The 18,141-nt window shown below is 45.3% G+C and overlaps 3 long non-coding RNA genes across 6 annotated transcripts in view; 1 reads left to right on the top strand and 2 right to left on the bottom strand.

The window, feature by feature from the left end:
* Positions 1-214: 214 nt before the first annotated feature.
* Positions 215-4,460, bottom strand: LOC147008317 (uncharacterized). Its single transcript, XR_015053514.1, has 3 exons — positions 4,360-4,460; positions 3,690-3,838; positions 215-982 (listed from the first exon to the last, which is right to left on the bottom strand). It is a non-coding gene; the product is annotated as an uncharacterized LOC147008317 (long non-coding RNA).
* A 65-nt stretch (positions 4,461-4,525) lies between these two features.
* Positions 4,526-18,141, top strand: part of LOC147008318 (uncharacterized) — a 134,516-nt gene continuing 120,900 nt past the window's right edge. Inside the window, exon 1 of one of the 2 annotated variants that reach the window (XR_015053508.1) lies at positions 4,526-4,710. This is a non-coding gene — a long non-coding RNA (uncharacterized LOC147008318). The remainder of the gene's footprint in view (positions 4,711-18,141) is intronic. The other variant, XR_015053510.1, reaches the window with a different exon arrangement.
* The window catches only part of LOC147008319 (uncharacterized), a 30,308-nt gene continuing 18,185 nt past the window's right edge, over positions 6,019-18,141 (bottom strand). For 2 of the 3 annotated variants that reach the window (XR_015053504.1, XR_015053505.1), the window contains one exon: positions 10,607-13,714. This is a non-coding gene — a long non-coding RNA (uncharacterized LOC147008319). Of the gene's footprint in view, positions 6,303-10,606; positions 13,715-18,141 lie in introns of those variants that run through there. The other variant, XR_015053506.1, reaches the window with a different exon arrangement.

Here is an 18,141-nt window from a genome sequence, read left to right on the forward strand (position 1 = left end):
AAGTTCGTTTTCCTGGAGATGCTAAGGTGCAAGTCGCTCTCATCGCCCTTTTCTCATCCGTATGTTTGTGCAGACGTCATGTTGTACAAGTGAAGGATATATCGTTAAGTTGAACACATTCTTCCAGATTCATAACTTTTATTCCACATTTTGAAATGACAATACCAAGTGATGAACAAAGGACGATTTCAACACAAAAACTTTAATTACTCAGTTCATAAAACCTTTGTGTGTTGGTAACTCAAGTTACAAATAAGAGATTTACAGATCGACTTGTGGCCCCATTGGATGAAGTTGTGTAACAAATCCCACGTGGAGCACAAAACGGACTCCCCACGTGACCAAAATGACACATCATGTAAAATACAAGATCCAGGTTCTCCAAACAGCTGGTAAAGTTAAATCCGTGCGAGGTCCCCTCCATATAAATCCCATGGTTTTCTCAACCTCTTGGTGGTGCACATGGAGGAAGTCGATCTCTCATTTCTGGGGAGGGTCAGCCCCATGTCTTACGTGTGTTACTACCTGGAGAATCAGGTGTATGACTCCCTTCTATGGAAGAGCCTGATCTCTCTTCAGAATGCGACGCGATTTAATCCTTTCCCCAACCTGATGTTAATGGTCTGGTTGCCCAGGTTGCCGAGCGACAGAAGCGGAGCTTGTCTGTGGCGGACCGCTTGAGGGACCGTGTCTTTGCGGTGGATGGTTGCCAGAATGATCTCCCATTCCTGAGTGATGTCGATCCATCCTTTCGCCCATATCACTCCTCTTCCCAAGATCAATATGGTGTGCTCTGGCAAAACCACTCGCACCACGATCGATGCCCCCTTGATGGTGTGATGTTTGGAGGGGACCACCAGCTCGTTGGTACATGCCAGTTATCTCCAAGATAATAGTGTTGTCCTCTCGCAGCAGCACCACTCGCAGCATGCGACATGCGTGGATTTTGGTGACCTGAGCTTCGACTTCGTGGGCCAGAAAACTGAAACGAAAAAGGAATGCACACGTGACATCACACATATCGGTATGGGGGATGTTTCAGGAGGTGCTGACAATCAGAATTATTACATTTATTGCAAAACAACAACCATTTATTCATGAAAATACCACAAAATGACCACATCCTCGGATACCTATTGACAGTTATCGCAACATGTATCATTGGTGATGATTGGTATTGGTCTCTGTGTAACGTTGTGAAGAACGGGAAGAGATGGGGAGGGGAGGACAGAGAGTTGGGGGTGAGGGTGTGTGGAGTTGGAAGAGGGAGATTGAGACATTGGGAAGGATTGAGGACTTGGGGTTGGAAGGGGGGTTGAGGACTTGGGGTTTGGGGCAGTTGAGGACTTGAAAAAGAAAGAGGGAGGGGATGCCTGGGTTGGGGGAGGGAGGGCAGAGAGAGGACAGAGTTGGGATCGAGGGGGTTGAGGCTTTTGGGGAGGGGTGGGGGAGAGTTCAAGACATTGGGTTGGGAGGGGGTTTGAGGATTTGAAGAAAGGGGGAGGGAGCACTTTTCTCGATGTTGGTTATGAGAGGGAGGTCTTTTGGGTCTTTAATGTTTGCGAGGGGGACGTGAATGGATGATCGCAACAGTCATGTGCATATGATAACAGCAGGTCTGAGTGTCCATTTAGGGGAAGAATGATCACGTGTTTATGGAACTGAAATGCCATTCATGGGTGAAACAAAGAAGCAGAATTGAGAAAGTCTCAATCGATTGGTCCTTGGGTCGATCGGGGAGTCTTCAAAACGTTCCGAAGAAGCAGTGGATTTGAAGGTGAAGTCGGCAAAAGTCTTCCTCTCAGTGATGGGGTCTCACGAAACAACATTAAAAAACAACAAGGGTGGGATTCGAACCCATGTGTGCAAAGAACTATGGATTAGCAGTTCATCACCTTAACCACTTTGATACCTTGCCTACCCTTGTGATTGCTGATCACAGATCAATGAAAATGAAATGTAGTCATGTGGTCATTTCCAGGTAAGTTGGTTCTTGACACCATCAGCGAATTATAATGAAGGTGTTTCAGGTGACAATTGTGGGTGACGTCAGGTCAGCTGTCAAACCAATGGGTGAAGAGCGGACATACATACATACACACGTGATCACATACACTTGCTCCATTATGTACAGATGAGGCAATTATTACCCCATGTCTGTCTGTCTGTCTGTCTACGCACATCTGTTTATGATCGATGAAAAACTTCATTTCGATTGAATGTTTTATTTTGAGCATGAATAGTTTCACGAACCTGTCGTTTAACAGAACTTTCGCTATGGATTTGACCCGATCGCACACGCGCAAAGTTGAGTGAGGTAATTTCTTTTTACTCCGTCTGTCTGTCTGGCACTCAAACAGAATTGAAAATCATTCCAAACGGGAAACTTCCTGTTTTTAAGGATGTTATAAAGAACACACACAATAGGCACGAAGGGCTGATGTAACGTGTTAAAAACCACGCTGCATCAATGGCACTGAACTTCCGAACAAGTTTTTTCTTCCTCCAACTCTTAATATCTTCATTTAATTACCCTCGCCGAAGGAGTGTGTTTTTATGTCGTCATAAGTGCCTTCGTCGTGACGTCATAATTGCAAATGTAGAACGCAACATCTGAACAGTATGAACATTTTTGAGGGTCATCTCGGAATAAAATGTTCTGCAGAAGAAAAAAAAAATATTGATGACCTCATCGGTCACGTGATTCGACACCCATATTGTTTTTTTTCTTTTTTCTATATTGAAACTATATTGAAACTATCCAAAAATCCTCTTCTCCAGAACGGCGAGACAGATCGAGAACTTCACACAAATGTTCCCCAATCCATGGGTGTACAAGTTTGTTCGGGAATAATTGATAGGTCACATGGTTTGGCAGCCATATTGAATTGAAGAAAAAGTATTAAATAATGTTTTCTCTGAAACTGCTTAATCAATCGATGTGAAACTTCACAATTATGATCTAGCGGTGATGGGGAACACATGTTTTAACTTTCAACTTGATAGGATGTATGGTCTGGCAGCCAGAATTTTTTATTTTTTTGATCTGCGTTCTTTTTGATTTTTTGATTTTTTGATTTTTTGATTTGAATGAAGCTCACTTGGCTGTTCCTGGATGGGTTTGAGGGTGGAGGAGGAGCAGCTGAAACCCGAATCCTACTCAGGTTCCTCCTGATGACTTCATCTTTGCTTTTTGTGTGTTCGGGTTCCTTCTGACGACTTTGATGCAGGACTGTTCCGATTTTGTCTTCCATTAAATTAATTTTAATCCCATTCTGAATTCAACTGAATAATAATGTCATGAGTCAGGGTCAGGTGTCCGATCAAAGCGGGAGGTCTTGGTACCCAGTCATCACTGCCAGCAGTTATAAAGTGGAAGTTCGAGTTATGTCTCTTATTAATTAGGGAACACACTAGTACACAAACACCACACAAAACTCTTCTTCCTGTTTCAATTGAATTACATGCATGAACACTGCAGAACACAAATCGAATTGGTGACACTTTCAAAACCCTTCGGCTTTGCAGACTCCAGTACTTGGACAAAATATTGCAGAATTTCACGTCATGACGACCAATCAAAAATTCCGCTCGCAGACTCCGCTCGTGTTCTTGTTTCTCAAGACTGTGCAGGGTAATGTGTGTTATGAACTCTCGAGTTCCTAAAATGACGAAACACCTGTGAATACCTGTGCAATTCCGACGTGGGGCCTCTGGTCCGCATTCCCCGATGGCGTTGAGGAAGAACCCCGAGAAGTTTCACTCCTCGAATGTTACTCTTGTGCATCCGGGGTGCTGTGTGACTGTGGGTTTCGACCTGAGGGGTTCATCACCTGTGCTGAAGGACCACCGAGATCATTCAATGGGAATATTGGGGAAATGAGAATAAATATCAAGAACAAATGTTTTTACAAATCACACACACACACACACACACACACACACACACACACACACACACACACACACACACACACACACACACACACACACACACACACACACACACACACACACACACACACACACACACACACATACACATATACATATACACATATACATATACACATATACATATACACATATACATATACACACACACACACACACACACACACACACACACACACACACACACACACACACACACACATACACATATACATATACACATATACATATACACATATACATATACACATATACATATACACATATACATATACACATATACATATACACATATACATATACACATATACATATACACACACACACACACACACACACACACACACACACACACACACACACACACACACACACACACACACACACACACACACACACACACACATCTCGTTTTATTTGCCATCCGAATTTGGAAGGAGTGGGGTGAAGGGGAGGGGAAGAGAGAGGTGGGTTCTCCGTCGCGGCTTGATCTCAAAATGCGGAGGGCGGGGCTCGGGCGAACGAGCGCGCCGACGGCTCGATCCGTGCAAAAGGGCGTGGTCACGTGGTCACGTGGTCACGTGAGCCCGTCAGACTGGAGGAACGTTGGTGTAAGTAGTGTGGTTAACGACTGTGTCCAGGAGAGACGTGTCCGATGGAACAGACATGCAGACCTCGTACAGCCGGAGCCGAAGACCCGGCAGAGCACCTGGGACATCGCCGTGAAGATCGAGGGCGCTGAGAGTGCTCGTTACGGTCAGACTTGTCCGAAACCGATGTCTCTGTCCCTGTCCGCTTGTTCTTCCTCCCCAGTCAGATTAAACCGATAAACTGATCGATTGAATTGATGTGGAATTGATATAGCGAAGAAACGATGGGTCAAACGTCCCCCTGTATCTAAGATCCATTTTGTATGATGGTGCCACGACATCACAACCGCCATTTTATGTTCACCGTTCCCTTCCCGCCATTTTCTGTTCACCTCCTGCCTTTCCTCTATTTTATTTGTTTATTTTACATTTCCTCCTCAATACGTCCTTGTTTATCTCCATTTCGACCGTTTCCCCATCGTGTGGTGTTTAAATAGTAAGTGAGTCGAGGTGAAGACCCGTATTCAGTGTTTCATGCTTGGTTGGTCTCATCATCGCATGAACATGACCACATCCTCCACACAACCAAAAGGGTTTCCTTTTGTCCGACTTGCAGGGACAAGCCACGTACAGAACAAAATGTAGAGAAAAGTGTATTCAGTATTATAAAAATCTTGTCTCAACAATGAACTTGTCCAACGGAAAATTCGAAATCTGTTGTGGGCGTGTTTTCACCGACCAATGAACGTGTCCAATGGGATTTTTGAAATCGGGTGTGGGCGTGGTTTCACCGACCAATGAACGTTTCCAATGGGATTTTTGAAATCGGGTGTGGGCGTGGTTTCACCGACCAATGAACTTGCCCAATGGGATTTTTGAAATCGGGTGTGGGCGTGGTTTCATCAACCAATGAACGTGTCCAATGGGATTTTCGATGTGGTTGCAAGGGCAAACTGCCACACCCCCCATACATAGAGAGTGTTTAGCTTCAAACACACGAACAAACAGATTACTCACCCACAGTTTTTTTTTTAAATATCGTGTATGGAATATGTTTAATATCGAGGGAATTTATATTGATTTAAAATATCTTTATGTTTAAAAATATATAATATTGATTTTAATTGTTGAGTACAGTAACCCCTTTCTCAACACATGGGTGAGATCGGTCAACACCAACACAACATTCAAACATTTGTGGTTCCGTGGGTGCTCAATGTGAGGCGTGTGTGTCTTTGCTGTGTGTGTGTGTGTGTGTGTGTGTGTGTGTGTGTGTGTGTGTGTGTGTGTGTGTGTGTGTGTGTTTGTGTGTGTCATTGTACAAGGTGTATCAGTGAATTTGACTCATTTCAAGAGGGTGTTTCTTGGGTTCAGAAAGGTTATTTGATCAACAATATAATCTGTGAAACTTTACAAGTTGTTCCCTGTAAGTTGTGTAAATGACGACACTGGGACCTTTTGACAGCACGGATTCATCCAATGACACGACACAGGTTTTTATTCAAGTGTATTATTTATTAAAATGACAAACAAGGTTGAAATGTTTCTAAAAAATTATTGAAGAGCAGGACTCTTATCTTTAAACAAAACATTTTTATCAACAAACAGAAAATTTCCCCACATCATAATATATCCCAGATTTCGAGAACAATCTTTTCCCATTCAAGGTTTGTTCCGTAACCTCACAACACGTGGAGTCGTCTCTCGTTAAGCCTTGATCGGGACAGAGCTTTTCAAATCCCGGGTTGTTCCGCAGCACTTGTTTTACATGGAAAAATGGACAGAGGAAAGAAACATCATAATTATTATGAAGATGACACAGATTTATTTAATAAATCCATGGAACGTCCAACGTACAATATGCATCATTGGGACAATATGTTCAAATGACAACACCGAACATGTGTTATCATTGGCATGGTTACAAAATGGTGGCCTCCTCAAGGGGGGAACCACACAAATGTTCCGCACTCGGTGTGTGTACTAGTTTGTTTTGGAACAATTGATAGGTCACATTGTTTGGCAGCCATATCGGATTCAGGAAAAATATATTAAATAATGTTTTCTCTGGAACCGCTTAATCGATCGAAGTGAAACTTCACATTTATGATCCAGTAGTGATGGGAAATGCATGATGTAAATTTCAACTTGATCGGACACATGGTCTGGCAGGCAGAATTTTTTTTATTTTTGATCTTGGTTATTTTTGATGTTTTTTTGGGGGGGGCTGTGCCCAGATGCGTTTGAGGGTAGAGGAGGAGCAGTTGAAATGTGAATCCAATCCAAGTTCGTCCTGATTACTTCATCTTTGCTTTTTGATTGTTCCGGTTCCTGCTGATTACTCCAATGCAGAACCGTACCTATTTGGGTCTTCCATTTGATTTGAATTTAATTTATTTTAATCCCATTCTAAATTAAATTGAATAACAATATGTCTCTTATTAATTGCATGACAAACCAGGACACAAACAGCACACAAAACAAGTCCTGGCAAGGTTCTGCAATCTGCGCTCTTTTTCCTGTTTAAAAATGTTCTTATAACTTCTTTCTTTACTTTTTAAAAATATACCAGCGGGGTATGCTTACACATTGTAAGCAATAACGACCCGTGCTTCCCCATTGTCTCATGTTGCTCACCTGCATTTTCATTTATTTATTTTCATTTACGGACGTTTTCCGATGGTTCTGTGAGTTTTCCCGGAGTATCGGCTTTGATGTCCATCAGCACCAAAATTTCATCTTTCTACGTCACCCGGATGGTCCCGATCTTTAATATCAATCGGTGAGTCAGTGGTTGGAATGAACTTTACATGTCAGATTACACAAACTGCTTGAAATGAAGATGTTCTACTACTGATTTACAAACGTTGTCGTACAAACTTTATAGACGTGCTCAAATTGTCATGGCACTGTACGTACTTTATGGACGATCTTGTATTCTGAATAGGACGTACGTTTTGTTTCCCACTTCCTGATAATATTCCACCGTTAACCACGTCCACACATTGGTCCTCCGGCAAATGTGTCTCGCAGCCCCGCCCACATCTGGCTGATTGACAGGAGTAACCAGTCATGCTTCTCCCGTAACCACGTGATCTGTTTCCACCCCCTGCGTTTACCGATCCAAATTCATCATTTAACTCACGATTTTTTCTACAACACTTCCATTACCTAATCTGATGATCATGATGATCAAAAAAAAAAATCATAACATTCTCTTATAATGCGTCATCTTCCTCTTTTACCTTTCTTCCTCAACTCTCCCCACTCACTCTTCTCCCACCATTCATCGCCTCACTTACCCTTCTTAAAGTTGCCTCCCTCTGATCCACAAAGCTGCCTCCTTCCCCTGCCTTCTCACCTCCATCTCATCACTCCACCTCCTCAAATCCTCAACTGCCTTCTGCCCCCTCTCTTGCCCCCCTCTCCCCCAGCAGAACAGAGACTTTTCTCCTCCTCATCCGGCCCCCTCCCCAAGCTATTCTACAATCCCCCACACTCTTCAAACAACCCTCTTTACCTCCCCCCCTCCTCCCTTGTCCTACCATCCCCTCCACTCCCACCCTCTGCACCCAAAGCCTCCTCCCCTCCCTCTTCATTAAAAGTGTGGACCTCAAATATCCTGGGCCTTCGCTCAAACCTTTCAGATCTCTCCATACAGGTTGCCACTGACAAACCAGACATAATCTGCCAAACAGAATCTTTCCTCCCTCATGATGTCTCTGACTCCCAAGTATCTCTCACTGGTTTCTCCCTCCTCTGGTGTGACAGACCTGAGCCTCGTCCTGGTGGAGGAGTTGCTCTCTTCATCAAAGACACTGTTCCTCACTCTCCATGTACTGCCCTCACTCCCTCACACCCCCAGGAATACCTCTGACTCCGGCTTCCCGTCCACTCCCACCTCATGTTTATATGTGTCCTGTACCGTCCACCAAACAGTGATGACTCCATTCACACCTCACGATCCGAAAACATGGACCATCTTCTATCTGCTCATCCGAACTCTCTCTTCCTCATATGTGGTGACTTCAATTGTCATCATGCCAGTTGGCTCGGTGTGGGTACCTCTCTCACCTGTCATGGCACTTCAGCAAAAGCTTTCTGCGACTCATTGGGACTGACTCAATCGGTCAACTTCCCGACCCGGATCTCAAGCAATGGTACTCCATCTCTTCTGGATCTGATTTTGACAAATTTCCCTGACAATATCTGCTGCTCTTCCTCCGATCCAATCAGTTCTTCTGACCACGTCCTTGTCAAAGTGGACATCTCTCTGACTATTATCAGAGAACCACCTCACCGCCGTCGAGTCTGGCATTTCACTCAAGCCGACTGGCAGGGTCTCCGAGCAGCCATCAAACTTACAGACTGGTCTCCTATCACTACTTTCTCAAACATTAACTCATCCTGGGAATTCTTTCAAAGAAACTTGCTCTCCCTCATGCACAGATTTATCCCCTCTCGTCTTCAGTTGTCTTACCCTTCCTCCCGCCCTTGGTTCACTGAAGCTTGTGGTGAGGCAGTTGTCCTGAAACAACTTGCCTTTGCCTCATGGAAAACAAACCCAACTGAGGGTAATCTCAGTTCCTTCCATAAAGCTCAGAACAAGTGTGTATCTACCCTCAGGAGAGCAAGAAAATAACATCTTTCTGAGCTGAAAAGTATGAACTTTCAAACCTCTCTCGCTCCTCCAAATCCTGGTGCTGTCTAATCAAATCTGTTTCTGGTGTATGTTCCCCCTCCATCCCCTCCCTTACCTCAAATGTCCGCACTGCTGATTCCTCACATGAAAAGGCTGAATGTCTAAACTCGGTGTTTGCAGCTAAATCTTGTGTCCAAAACGCATCGCTTTCTCCACCCACCTTACCCAGTCGCACTCACCTGTTCCTGGACTCTGTGTCCATTTCTCCTGACAAGGTGGAGAGTTTGCTGTCAAACCTCAACTCAGATTCTGCAACCTGTCCAGACGGCATCATCCCACGTGTCCCAAAAACCTGCTCCTCTGCTCTTGCTCACCCTCTCTCTGTTCGATTCACCCTCTTATTTGCTCAAGGTCATCTGCCATCTGCCTGGAAATCAGCAAACATCACTGCCCTGCATAAAAAGGTGCAAAAACAGCTTCCTGCAACTACAGACCAATCAGCCTTCTCCCAATCATCAGCAAGGTTATGGAATCCATCATCGCTTCTGTTATTAAATCCTTCCTCTTCTCCTGATTTCCGATCATCAATTTGGTTTCAGACCAGGTCACTCTACCCTGGATATACTGCTTCCGCTCTCCCAACAATGGATGGAGGTCTTCAATGTCAGACATTAAATCAGAGCCATATCCTTAGACCTATCTCGTGCTTTTGATACGATCTCGCAACCTGCCCTGCTCACCAAACTCTCTTCCTCTGGTATCCAAGGACATCTCCACTCATGGATCACAGGCTTCCTCTCCTGTCACAGTCAACATGTGGCCCTAAATGGAGTTCTTTCATCCCCTCTTCCTGTGCAGGCTGGAGTTCCTCAAGATAGCGTTCTGGGCTCTGTTCTTTTTCTGGTTTTCATCAATGATCTCTCTGATTCTCTGAAAAATCCTCTTTATCTTTTTGCTGATGACTCCACCCTCTGCCGTACCATCTGTCATCCCTCAGACCGGCAAGCAGCAGCTTCTTCACTCTCTGCAGATCTGGATAAAATCACAAACTGGTCCAACACGTGGAACATGTCTTTCAATCCTGCCAAATCTCCCACTCTCACTTTGTCTCTCTGAAAGGACCATTGAGAAAACCCCCCCATCCACTTTCTCCACGATCCTCTGGAAGAAGTCCTTTCTTTCAAGCTTCTGGGTCTCACGATCTGCCATGATCTTTCCTGGAAAAGCCACATTTCAAACCTGGCCTCCAAAGCCAGTCGTCGACTGGGAATCATCCGTCGTGCAAAGTCCTTCCTCAGCCCAAGTGAGCTCATGACCACTTGCAAAGCTTTCTTCCACTGCCTGATGGAGTACTGCTCTCCCCTCTGGGCTGGTGCTCCTGCCTCCCACCTTTCTCGGCTTCACGCTCTGGAATCCAAGGCATTTCGGTCATTGGCATCTCCCGCGATGAGGTTGAGTCTTTGGGCCTCTCACTCAATCACCGCAAGCAGATCGGTGGTCTTTCTGTCTTCTTCCATCTCCTCTCCGTCCCTCCCGCCCGCTCATTCTGAGATATGTCGCCCCCATTTTTCCACAGGGTGCTTTAGGTCTGTCCATCCGTCCATCTCCTATTTTGACTTCTCCTATCTTCTTCAGGTTTGACTTCTTCTATTTGACTTGAATTTTGATTGACTTCCCAATCCGCTGGGCCAATCCGGCTGAAATTTGGCAACAACGTTCCTCTCCTGACTGAAAACAGAAATTACAAACCTCGTTCCAGTCAAATGACCTCAAGGAGAAAATCGAGGTAAATTCCTTCAAAAATCTTCTTCTCCAGACCCACCAGTCATAATGCTGCAAAATTTGGGTGATAACATAAGGTCTTGATGTCCTGATAAGGTCCTGATGTTAAATTATGGTGGCCATGTCGATCATGTCAGGTCTTGTGTGGGAACATGTGCAAGAGCAGCGCGTCGCTGTGTCCACTTTTCGCCGGTACTCCAGGGGCATCCGTCTGGTCATCCTCCAGGCAGATGCCTGGCCCATCCCCATCTCCTTGAGATGCTGCATCCAAGAGGCACGTGGTCGTCCCATTGACCTCCTCCACTCACGAGGCTTCCTCGCTGAGGGAATCTGATGAGCAGGATCAACGTCAGGAAAACGAGCCACATGTCCACACAGCAGCAGCTGACGCTCATGGATGATGCAGTCCGTGACCCATCCCCAGGTAACAAATCTCATTTGAGTCTCTCAGCGACCGCTCATTGGACACAAAGTACGACCGGCGATAGCTAAGGATTCTCCGAAAAGACCTGGTACCAAAGTAATTAAGTCTCTATCTCAGCTCATCTCAGTTATCCTTAGCTATCGCTGGTCATACTTTGTGTCCAGTTAGAGTCCAAGTCTCACATTCGTAGAGCAAGACTGGAAGCACCAAGGACCTGAAGACTCGGACTTTCATCCTCCCGCACAGGTACCGACAGCGTCACACCCCATGATCCAGTGAATCCATGACTCCCAGGCCCGACCCAGACGTCTATTGACCTCTGACTCACAGCCAGCAGAGACATGAATATCACTGCCAAGGTAAGTGAATCTCTCCGTAACCTCAACATCCTCACCACAAACAGGTGCAGACAAGACAGCAGCATCCAAGATGTCATTGAAAGCCTGGATCTTAGTTTTGACCCAAGAAACCCGTAATCCCAGCGGCTCCGACTCCTCATTCAGCATCTCGAGGAGAGAATATTCAGAGTATGCGCAAAGATGACGGCATCATCTGCGAAATCAAGGTCCGAGATCTTGACATTCCCAAACGATGCACCGCAGCTTCATGTCTCCGACATCCTCGATAGAATCCAGTCCATACAAGTGCTGAAAAGTGTGGTGGCCAGTACACACCCCTGAAAAACTCCAGTAACAACTGGAAATAAGTCAGAGATGGTACCTCCACACTTCACAGCACTCTCAGTACCAGAGTAGAGTTCAGACATCAGATCGATCAGTTTTGGTGGCACCCCACGAAGACCAAGATTCCTCCATAGGGCATCCTGAGTCACTGAATCAAACGCTTTACAGAGATCAATATAAGCTGCAAGCAGCCCCTGCCGAAACTCTCGTCTGCGTTCGGTCTATGGTTGACCTCTTTGGTGTAAAGGACAGTCCTTGTGGTGTGAAGACCTGAAAGTCCCTGTCGTGTCCATGTTGTTTACCCTATGTACCCCGCCCCATCCCTCTCCATTCCACAGATCTCGTAATGTCTCTGTTTCCCACTGATTGTCCTTCCCTCTCCCTCCCCTCTTATCTCCTGCTCCCGTTGTTGAATGTTCTGTGTGTTCGCTCTCATATGAGCCTCGACATTGTATCCAAAAATAAATAAATAATAATAATATTTATAATAATAAAGTCTTACTGCTCTTGGCGCTGGTGCTCAAGCAGATGGTGGCGATCGCTTTCCTCAATAATATTAACCCTTCCTCCGATGATTTATAATTTATACCTCCATGAATCCAACCTCAAACCCCATTAGATTTACCTGTAGTTACCTGGTACTTGCCCTGTCTGCTTTCCCCCCATATGTATTACCACCCCCCGCTCCTTCTCCTGTGTGACACGCTACAAGACTCCCCCTTGTATATTATGTAATTTCCATTTTCATTATTCTTACCCATCCCCAGCACCTTACATGTCTTCAGGTGAAATGGAATCCACCAATCTTATGCCCAATCAATACTTCCCTGAATGTGGTCATCCTCCTCCTCTTTCCTCCAAGCTTCGTGTCATCTGAAAATTTAGAAAACAGGCTCTTAACCCCACGATCAAAATAATTGATATAAATCACGAATAACAAGAGCAATAATTGCTTTGCAACACATATCCCTGACCGATGTGATATTTTGTCAGTTCAAAAAAAGGGCAACTCTGTGAAAAATTGACAAGACACCCTGAAACTCACATTTGTTCTGCAACTTATTGGAATGAAGCCAGGTACAAAGTTTCAGTTGAACATGTTAAGGGGTAATGGGAAAAATGTGGGACGGACAGATGGACAGACAGTCAAAGAGCACTTCCCTCCGGTGAAACCGGTCGTGGACGAGTACGGATCCCCGAACCCCACGACTCACATTCATTCTCCGAGCGAAGGGGAAAGAGAAGACAGCTGCCCAAACTGAAGTAAGACCTCAAGTGAGATGATGGACGCTCTTGTGTACATTTTAGTCGTTGCATTCATCCTTCACATTCAAAATTATTCAAATAAGCACAAACACACAGGGTCAGCGACTGAAACATCAACAAGTAATTGAATCCATGAATGTGTCAGACAGGAGTGGTCCTTGTGATACAATGACAAAATGAAATCATGAAGATTTTTTTTTTTTTAAACGGACGAGAACAACCATTTTGTTCTCATCCTGATTAATTGGTTTGTGAAAAAGGAGGAATATGGGATTGTTCCCTCCTTGGTTTTCTTGCACACAATGGGATCTCGTGCCGGCAACATCCGTTCAATGTTCAAGAAGGCTTCACAGTTTGCTGGAAAGGCGTTCCCCTGACAACGGCAAGAACAATGAAACAATCGTCGTACCTGGAAACCAGATCTTCACCAAGATCGAACCAACTCGTCATTTCCAGACACCCAACCCGTCCACGAAGTTTCGTTTGTGAATGCGTCGATAACTTTTTGAGATATCCTACTCACAGACGGACAGACGGACAGACAAACAGACGGCGCTGAAGACACGACTTCCGTCCACCGTCGGTGGTGGAGGTAACTGGAACGCATCTCATAAATGCAAAGCCCGTCCACGTCACTCCACACTCGAACTCAAGTTGACGAAAAGAACCGCGAAAAAAACAATCGGTACATTTTATTAACTCGTGTTCTCCATATTCTCAACATTAAGGTTCAATGAAGAAAAGCTCAAGTTGGTGTAAAAGTTCTGGCCTCGACAGACGCGACTAAACACAAAATTGTAAATAAATAAATGAATAAATAAATAAACACAGGCCACCGGATAACCCTTACGAAGTGTCGCCATCTTGGTTAGCACTACTCACTTTCGAATTTCACGTACGACTGGCGGCCATTTTAGTTGTAAAAAAACCACACCTGGAGTCGAACACGTCCTCAGCCATTTCTCAGGTGATGCATTTACCGCGCTTGTTCAAACTTGGCACACAGACGATGGATGATGGCTTACATAAGCACGCCATTTTTTTTTTCGACATCATATCCAAAAGATGGCCGACTGCCGGCCATTTTAGTTGAAAAAAAAACCTGATGTTGAACACCGCAAGTTGAAATGGCCACTAGTTGTACATATATATGGGTTAGCCCTTTAACTCCTTACAGCAAGGTTAATAAAACAATGGGGGCTGTCACATTTTGTCTTTAAAAAAAAAAAAAAAACAAGGACAAATGTGTCCAAGAGCCGCACCATAAAGGTTTTGTCTTCACCAGAAGAAGAAGAACAAGAAGAAGAAGAAGAACAACGCGGAGCTCTCTTAGAGCCAGTGTTCGCTGCGCGAGACGCGGCTAAAAATTGTTTACAACTAAAATGACCTCCAGTCTACCAGTTGGCTATCTTTGATGAGATTGCAAAATAAAGTGAGGGGAACGTGTACGCCGTCGTGTACTGTGCTTGGACCAAATTTGAACAAAATTGGACCATGCACGTCTGAGAAATGGTTGGGGACGCATTTAAGTAATAGAATGGCCATCTTGAATCTGATCTCAGGAAAAAAAAACAAAAAAACAAGACGTGCGTACGAAATCCATCATTCGTTACCCGTGTGCCAAGTTTGAACGAGATCCGTAAATGCTTGCCCGAGAAATGGTCGAGGACGTGTTCGACTCCAGGTGTTTTTTTTTTTACAGCGAAAATGGTCGCCAGTCGGCCATATTTGATGGCATCGCGAAATAATAAGATGTGCATACGTATAGTATACCATCAGGTGTTGTCTTTTTGCCGAGCATGAGTAAAATCGGTGCGGACGCGTCCGAGATATGGTTTTGGACGCACGCACACGCATGAAAGTCGAGACCGAAAGTCCACGAGCCCCCATTTTGGAGTACGTCCAACGGGGGATAATAATAACATATTGGGTCGAATTGTCCGGGGTCGAAGGTATGGATGGTACTGGAAGTTTCATGAAAATGGACATTGCTCTTCGTGCTCCCAAATACACTGTTTTTTTTGAAGTTTATTCTGAAAAAGGACAGGATAAGGGAAAGTGTTATAGTTACTATGATCGGTTTCCTTTTGCAAAAACTATCGCACAAAAGGTGAAGAAATGCAATTGTTTTGGCGTAATTAAAATGGCAAGTCATCACATGGTTGAAATCCCCCTCGCCTGACTCACTGTGCCAAACAACATGGTGGCGAAGTTGTGACACCACATGCTCTATGTGTTGTTATTGGCTGTGCTCGTACTGTGTCTTTTCTTTTTCAGTGGTGACTTAATTTATTTATTTATTTTTGTATATATACATTGTCGAGGCTCGTATGACAGCTAACACACAAAACACAATAAGGGGGGCAGGAAACAAGAGTGGTGGGAGAGGGAAGGACAAAACAGTGGGGAACAGATACATGAGGAGATCTGTGGAAGGGAGAGGCGACTGGCTTTGGAGGCCACGTTGGAAATGTGGATTTCCCAGGAAAGATCATGGCAGATTGTGAGACCCAGAACCTTGAATGAAAGGACTTCTTCAAGATGCTTGTTGAGAAAGTAGATGGGGGGGTTTTCCAGACTGTCCTTTCAGAGAGACAAAGGGACAGTGTGAGATTTGTCCGGATTGAAAGACATGTTCCACGTGTTGGACCAGTTTGTGATTTTCCCCATATCTGCAGAGAGTGAAGAAGCTGCTGCTTGCCGGTCTGAGGGATGACAGATGGTGCGGCAGAGGGTGGAGTCGTCAGCAAAGAGATAACGAGGATTTTCCAGAGAGTCGGAGAGATCATTGATGAAAACCAGAAAAAGAACAGGGTCCAGAATGCTACCTTGAGGAACTCCAGCCTGGACAGGGAGAGGGGATGAAAGAACTCCATTTAGGGCCACACGGTGACTGCGACAGGAGAGGAGGTCTGCGAGCCATGAGTGGAGATGGCCTTGGATCCCAGAGGAAGATAGTTTGCTGAGCAGGGCAGGGTGCCAGACCGTGTCAAAAGCATGTGATACATCTTGGGATGTGGCTCTGATTTCATGTCTGGCATTGAGGACCTCCATCCATTGTTGGGAGAGCAGAAGCAGCGTATTCAGGGTCGAGTGACCTGATCTGATTTGCCTATTCGCTTCTTAATTCACCTTTATCGCATCCCTCACGTTATGTCCTGAGTCGCATTCCAAAGCGAAAGATTATAATAAATCCCAGTTTGCAATGCTTGTTCGTGTTCCATCAATCGTCCTTTTTTTTCCAACTTCAGTGCCAAGTCACCCCTCCCTCTCAAAGCAACCTTCACACTTCCTCCTCCACATTTCGCATCACTTCACCTTCTCCAATCATCAACTGCCTTCTGGCCCCTCTCATACTACGCCCCACTGTACCTCAACCCAGCACCACCAAGCCTGTTCTCCTTCTCACACGGCCCTCTCCCCGAGCTCTTCTGCATTGCCTCACACTCTTTCAACAACTCTCCTTTCCTTATTCCCTCCCCCTTCACTACCCCCCCTCGCACCCAAATCCTCCTTCCCTCCCTCTTCATTAACAGTGTTGACCTCAAATATCCGGGGTCTTTGCTCAAACCTGACAGATCTTTCCATACAGGTTGCCATCTTCAAACCAGACATCATCTTCTCAACAGAAATCTTCCTCCTTCAAAACGTCTCTCACTCCCGAATATCTCTCCCTGTTTACTACCTCCTCCCGTATGACAGACCTGAGCCTCGTCTATTCCTGAGACCTGAGATCAAAGTCTCTATTCCTCACTCTCCTTGCACTGCACTCACTCCCCCATACCCCCAGGAATACCTCTGGTTCCGGCTTCCCTCCACTCCCACCTCATGTTTAAATGTGTGCTGTGCCTAAACTCGGTGTTTGCATCGAATTCTTGTGTCCAAAACCCATCGTCTGCTGTACCCACCTTACCCAGTCACACACACCTGTCCCTGGACTCTGTGTCCTTTTCTCCTGACAAGGTGGAGAGATTGCTGTCATACCTCGACTCCGATTCTGCAAGCTGTCCAGACGGCATCAGCCCACGTGCCTTAAAAACCTGCTCATCTGCTCTTGCTCACCCTATCTCCGTCCTATTCACCCTCTCATTTCATCAAGGTCATCTGCCATCTGCTTGGTCATCTGCCAAAAACAGATCCCTGAAACACCAGACCAATTATCCTTCTCCAAATCATCAGCAAGGTTATGGAATCCATCATCCCATCAGACATTAAATCCTTCTTCTTCTCCAATGGCTTGATTTCCGATCATCAATTTGGTTTCAGACCGGGTCACTCTTCCCAAGATATGCTGCTTCTACTCTCCCAACAATGGATGGATGTCCTCAAAGCCAGGCATGAAATCAGAGCCATATCCAGGCAGGTCGATGGTCTTTCTGTCTTCTTCCGTCTCCTCTCAGGCCTCGCCCCCTTCTGCTGTGTCGAAGATACATGGGGCACTTAACGTCCGCCAGCAACCCCCTTCTGGTAAAACTACCAAAATCTACAATCACTGCTCATCTTCACTCTTTCATTCCTCTTTTTCCCCATCTTTGGAACAAACTCCCTCACTCTCTTCAATCCCATTCTTTGCTCCAGGTCTTCAAAACATCTGTTCACCACCATCTCTGATCTTCCTCCATCGAAAATCGTGATCTTTTCTACCTGCGTTCATCCACCCCAAACCCACCTCCTTTAAATTCCCTGTCGTGTAAGGACCTGAAAGTCCATGAAGTATCCGTCTTGTATACCCCGTGTTCCCCGTCCCATCCCTCTCCCTTCCACAGATCTCCGAATGTCTCTGTTCCCCACTGTTATGTC

Source organism: Eptatretus burgeri, chromosome 20 (assembly GCF_056783735.1).
Source record: "Eptatretus burgeri isolate ZD-2024b chromosome 20, Ebu_testis_v1, whole genome shotgun sequence".
Classification (NCBI taxonomy): Eukaryota; Metazoa; Chordata; class Myxini; order Myxiniformes; family Myxinidae; genus Eptatretus; species Eptatretus burgeri.